Source organism: Argopecten irradians, chromosome 7 (assembly GCF_041381155.1).
Source record: "Argopecten irradians isolate NY chromosome 7, Ai_NY, whole genome shotgun sequence".
NCBI lineage: Eukaryota > Metazoa > Mollusca > Bivalvia > Pectinida > Pectinidae > Argopecten > Argopecten irradians.
Window position 1 is genome coordinate 37578146 of NC_091140.1, and position 6000 is coordinate 37584145.

The 6000-nt window shown below is 35.5% G+C and overlaps 1 protein-coding gene across 5 annotated transcripts in view; it reads left to right on the top strand.

Annotated features, from left to right (window-relative positions):
• The window catches only part of LOC138328326 (deoxycytidylate deaminase-like), a 90500-nt gene extending 84803 nt beyond the window's left edge, over nt 1-5697 (top strand). For 2 of the 5 annotated variants that reach the window (XM_069275081.1, XM_069275080.1), the window contains exons 8-10: nt 3298-3411; nt 4292-4411; nt 4780-5697. The gene's annotated coding sequence lies outside the window, so the exon portion shown is untranslated. The remainder of the gene's footprint in view (nt 1-3297; nt 3412-4291; nt 4412-4779) is intronic. The other 3 variants (XM_069275082.1, XM_069275083.1, XM_069275084.1) reach the window with 3 other exon arrangements.
• Nucleotides 5698-6000: the final 303 nt, after the last annotated feature.

The following is a 6000-nucleotide window of genomic DNA, read 5'->3' on the forward strand; positions in this document are numbered from 1 at the left end:
TATATAATATCAATTAGGTGACAATTGTTATACGATACCGCGGCGGCCGTCATCCGTCGTCCGTCATCCGCCATCTGTCCATGCGTCAACAGTCGACTTCTTCATAACCACTGGTCGGATTTAACAAAATCTACTTGCTAGCATCCTTGATGGGTCTGTCTAAAATTTGTGCGAATGATCGGGTGAACCCCATGAGCCTGAGGGGCGGAGCCAAAAGGCGTCAATTTTGCTGTTTTTTATAAACGACTTATCTGAAACTAAGCTTAGGATAGTAAGCATATCGCGTTTGTAGCATGCTAATGGGATGGAGATTCAAAATTGTACAAAAAAGTGGGACTGACCCCCTTGGGGCCTGAAGGGCGGGGTCAAAAGTGATAATTTTTCTATTTTGATATAAACTACTTCTCTGAACCTAAGCATAGGATAGCACTCATATTGAATTTGTAGCATTCTTATGGGGTGGGGATTCAAATTGTACAAAAATTATTTTTAGGGAATAAGGACATAAAATTAAACATTACCAAACCCACAGCCCCATTCCCAGGGACTGAACTTTCGGGACTCATTAACATTTCGACGGCCGGCAGGATTCGACCATGACTCAATTTTAATATTAAGTTATAAGAAATGCCATTTATGAAAGCAGTTTGTATCTAGGTTTCGGTTGGATGCCATTTTCACAACAATAACAAACAGTACACACTGCAAATAAGGTAGCAGTGTACAGTAAGACCGAATGGCCATGGGTGAGATTTTTATTAAGCAGAAAGCCCCTGTTTTATTATATGCATAAAAAATTTAAAAATGTATATGTCCTAAAATTGGTGAATTCAATCTAGAGAATTATATGCAGGCTTCACATTTGCATAAAGAAATTCCCCCAAATGGGTTCGAGATTAATGGTTTAGAGGATATCCGAATGTGCGTCTAAGATGGAAAAACTCAATACTGTAGCAGCAGAAATTGCTAGCCGGGGTACGAGGTAAGATTGCTCAAAAGTTTAATGATATACCTATGTCGAAATAGGCTCAGTTCTGCTATCACGGCAGTGATGCTTGGTTTTAAACTGTGTTCAAGAAAAAACATTCTCCTAGAGGGGGTGTAATTTTGGGTTGAAAATCCCAATTTTTTGCATTAAAAAAAAAAAACAATTTGGTTACCATGTTTTTTATAGGCTCACAACACCACAAAAAGCAGACCTGTCCAAAAATGAACTCTGCATAACAATTGCAAATGTTGTGTAGATTAAAAATATATATACTTTGATATAGATGTCATTTAAAGTTAAAAAGCTGTGTGTACATACTTAAAGCCTGCACTTAATTTTGCTGAATTTTTCAAATCTACTGTACACTGCCACCTAAGCAAAGACAGTCTCCGTAAGTCCCCTTAAGGATGTATTCTTCTGAGGTTTCAGTCCCGTTGAAGTCTCGTTTCGACATAGACCAAAGAAGTTAAAATATTTTCAAATAAAATTTATCAATATCTGTAGCAAGTTGCCAGTTGCAAATTTTGTTAAAAAATTACATTTCTATTTTTAGTAGATTTTTTTATACGGGGATTTTAAGAAAAGACCCATTTGGTGGCCATTTTGAAATTGTGTCTTTTTTCGCTTTGAGTAGAGCCACAGTTTTACCATTTTTACTGAAATTGTTTTTACTTAAATCATCACTGCGCCAGTATTTTTAACTGAACCGAGCTAATGTTTGCTGTAAATCTTTACTGGGTTCGTGGTTATTAAAATATTGAGCATTAACGTGTAAAATGATTCACTTTTGTCTCTTCATTTTTACATTTAATGGTAATTTGAGCACTTTTATTTTTTTACTCTAAAATACTGAAAAATAACAAAAATTCAAATGGGACAAAACAGTAAGCACACGGATCCCCCATTTTTCTGCCTGATTTAGAAAGAACAGCCCTTTCCCTGTTGATATGCAAAATATTAACGAAAGTTTAATACCAGAACTTTTTTTATAAAGGGTTAAATTTGGCCAAAAAGCCTGAAAATGGTGCATTTTGTAACTCAAATTTAAGGGGTAGGGGTAGTATAAGTTGTTATTCTGAGAAAAAAAATATTAGTCTTATTAATCAAAACTGGTATATGTTTAAAGAAGACTACTAGAAAATACATTCTACAAACATTTATACATATCAAACAGCTTATTAGGAAATTATGGCTTTAATCTCTTGTGTATATGGTCAAAACGACAAAATTACAATAAAATCCAACATTTTATCAAAAAGGTATCTTTGAGTGACAATAGCTCAAAAACGAGCACACGGACATAAGTTTTTTCTTCCATTTTCTTTTATGGTATAAACTCCTATTTCCAGAAATTTATTTGAGAAAAAAAGTTTAATACAAGAAAATTTTGACTTCTCAGACTTCACCGCGCACGGGTCATGAGAGGCAGAAACCTGCGCGGGGAACTTTTTTTTTTTTGAAATCGGTGCTATTTTCCCCCTTTATTTCCCTTTCTCTCTATTTTTTCTTACCTTGATATCTCTTCTATCACTTAAGACCATGTGCATATCTGTATCTTGACAATTAAGCTCACAACGACAGGTTTCCGGGCACACACTAAATTCCGGATTTCAGACCTCATTTTTTTTCTTATTTGGGCATGTTCAAAGGTGATTTGTGACGTCACTAATGCAATGACCGAATCAATATTGACATGTTACTGTTAAACAATTCCTTTTTAAAAAAAAAAAAACTAGTATTTAGTTTTCGAGGGTTTCAGTGGGGCTCCAGAAGGGTGCATGCAATGGGGCAAATACATAAATACGCATAAATACGTTACGGCCGTCCAAAGATTAAGGGATATAGAGAAATAACAATTAGTTAATACCAGTTTACTGCTGTTAGAATGACGTGGTATCGATTTTTTCTCCTATTTCACGTACTTTGTTATCCTTGGCAGAAAAGGAATAGAAAATTTTGTATGAACCAAGGGTTTAAGCTCCAAGGGGCCAGAGAGGCGGAGCCCAATAGGGGAAATGAACGTTATTTATAAAATTCTTACTTTGCTGCAGGAATGAATAGGATTGTCTTCCTTTTCGGTCTGCAACATCGTCAACTGAAAAGGGATATTTTTTATACAAACCACGGTTCTGGGTCCTCAACAGTCTGTGTGACGAAGCCCAATAATGGAGGGAAATAGAGGCCAAATCACTTCGTGGGTTGAAATTGTTGTGGATAGGTGATGTCATAGTATTCGCGGATCATTAGCTACCACGAAAACAAGGAAAATTTCTATAAACAAATGTTGATGATATGCAGTATATTTTCAGACCGTTGCCGTGATGTAGGATTGATATGCGATCCAAACGCCCGCTGTATCAGGGAAGCGGGGCAATTCGTTTGCCGATGTAATCCTCCATATGAAGGAAATGAAGAATTTTGTGGTACGTTTCCCTTTACATCTTGTTATGATCGAAATAAAAATGATTTTTTTTCGAAATTGCATTTCCTGATATCGAAGTATTTATACTGTAAAATAACTTTCTTTTGTAGCTGTAAAATTTAACAATTTACATTTTGAAGATAAACATTTGAGGATTGAAAATTGAAAATAACTTTCTATTAATATACACGATAAGTAAATCGCACACGAAAGAATATTGGATAACATTAATACTGAATTTAAAATAAGATGTCCTACTAACGTATTAGGAAAACATTGTTGTCAGCGTTATCCATGTAAGTTAAAATAGAGACCAAATGTTGGAATTCAAATAATTGATAGGGAGTCGTAAAACCGTATAAAACGTATTACAGGACATATGTTTTAATCGAAAGGTAGTACTGTGTTCATGATCATAAGGCTTTGGCTTGGTTATGAAGTCTTGTATGATTGACTACCTTGTTAAATACATTTGTAACAATACTACATCGTTTTTATACAAAATAAAGATAACCTATGAATAGTTTATTGTTAGAATATTTAAGTAAATATAGGATAGTCCGATCAACCAGTCCATATTTAGATTTTTGATAACCTGAAGGAGGGTTTTCTATAGATCAATGATATTACATTCGTTTGTTCTCAAGCCCAAATCTCAACACAGGTCTATTTGTACATACTATATGCGTCATATAAGCATTTGCGTAAATTGATATAATGGTTTGTGCCTCCGCTATGACGTTATATGCCATTTATAAAAGCGTACAACGTGTTTCTTTGTTATTTGATAAAACAAGTTCCATCACAAAGGAAAATTTCAATAAACCCGTTGAAACATATGTAAACTACAAAGGAAGTAACATTTACTCTATCCCCAACAGTGGCTAAGGAATGTGTAGACGGTACATCCAGGTGTAGTCCGAACGCTAACTGTATAACCATACCGGGTTCTTATAAGTGTGAGTACAAGTCTGGATATGAAGGTGACGGATTCACGTGTGGTAATTATTTTATCATTTATATTTCTATCGTATTTTTGCGTCATGTTGAGTTGAGTGTGTTTGGCAATGCTACATCCTCGATAATCCAGGGGTTCCGATCACATACGATCTTTGCACCCCTGGACTATCTCTTAGTAAAATTGAAGGCAGCTCAGGGAAATAAATCTGAACCAATCACAAGCCTTGTGGTTAGGTTTTCATTGTAACATCATTATTTTTAAGTGGAATTCACGTCGTTTACTCTGAAAAAAATGATGTTGCGTTCGTAAACACATGACGTCACAATCGATACCTCCCCACAAGGGCAGATGATTCTGTAATATGTTGATACAAAACATGTTTTGTATTCCTATATTTTGCTTTTTCAGTCGCGGTCACCCCACCGACTCCACCCGGTCCAGCCATCCAACGATATCAAGACACATCAATGCTGGGACGAACGTACAGGTCAACAAACTACGAGCAGATACCAATTGGAAAACAGTATCCCGATCCCAACCTGTACCCGTCAGCTGATCCCAGTTATCCCACCGGAAACACATTTTCTCCATATCCAAGCACAGTATCATATTATACTGGTACACCTGTCAAGTTTCAAGTTTTTGAAATTGTCAAAAAAGAAAGGAAAATCGTCCAAAAGCAAAAAATCGTCAAAAAGTAGATCAAGTTTTTCAATGATGGACCCTTTCATGAACGGACCGGCTAATATGTTCCAAACATATCAGAAGCACTGGTCCTTGTAAAACTGACCATGCATTATCAGATAGACAAACCAAGGGGATAATGAAATCACAATAAAGTCAAAGCAATTTCAAAAAGCTGTACAGAGCGCCCTCCATAGTCCGAACACTTGCGTCTTTTATGATTAACTGTCTAGTAAAATACATATGTAACACACAAAATGATATGTGGAATATTTTATTGTTTGAATAATAAGTAAATACAGTTGGACCATTGATAGTCGGTTCGGACTGCCTAATTCCATCAATTTAACCAATAAACAAATCCGTTCCGTGGTATTTCCATTCGGATTGTGAGTTTTCCGGTTTATCGAATTCCGGATTATCGAGATTCCACTGTATTTTCTTAAGATTATTTTTGATATTTTAATCATGGGTTTAGTTTTAATCAAAGAACAATTTAAAATTCGAATCATAAAGACAGTTTATTCAGGATTTCTTGTATCATGTGTAAGATATACTTTGGAAACATTGATAATATAAGAATGCGGGTCTACATTTCATACCGTCATGTTTTCGTGATTAAATGTATTGATAACAATCGCATATTAATGTCCTTTGTTCTGTTTTACTTGTCAATTGAATCAGGAAAGTAAAATCTGAATTTGTATCTCGTCATTAGGCCGGAAATTGAATAGGACATATATTCGACAGACACATTCTAACATTCACATAACTACAACATTGTACATTTCGAAGAATCTTACGTTAAAATGTATTGCGTGAATCCAGCGGAGGCCGCCATTTTGTCACGCCGTCCTCGAAATCCTGATGTCACGTCATGTTTCCTGACGTCATTTTATTGTTTTTATCTTGACGTCACAATGCATTTTCAGCCAATTAAAATTG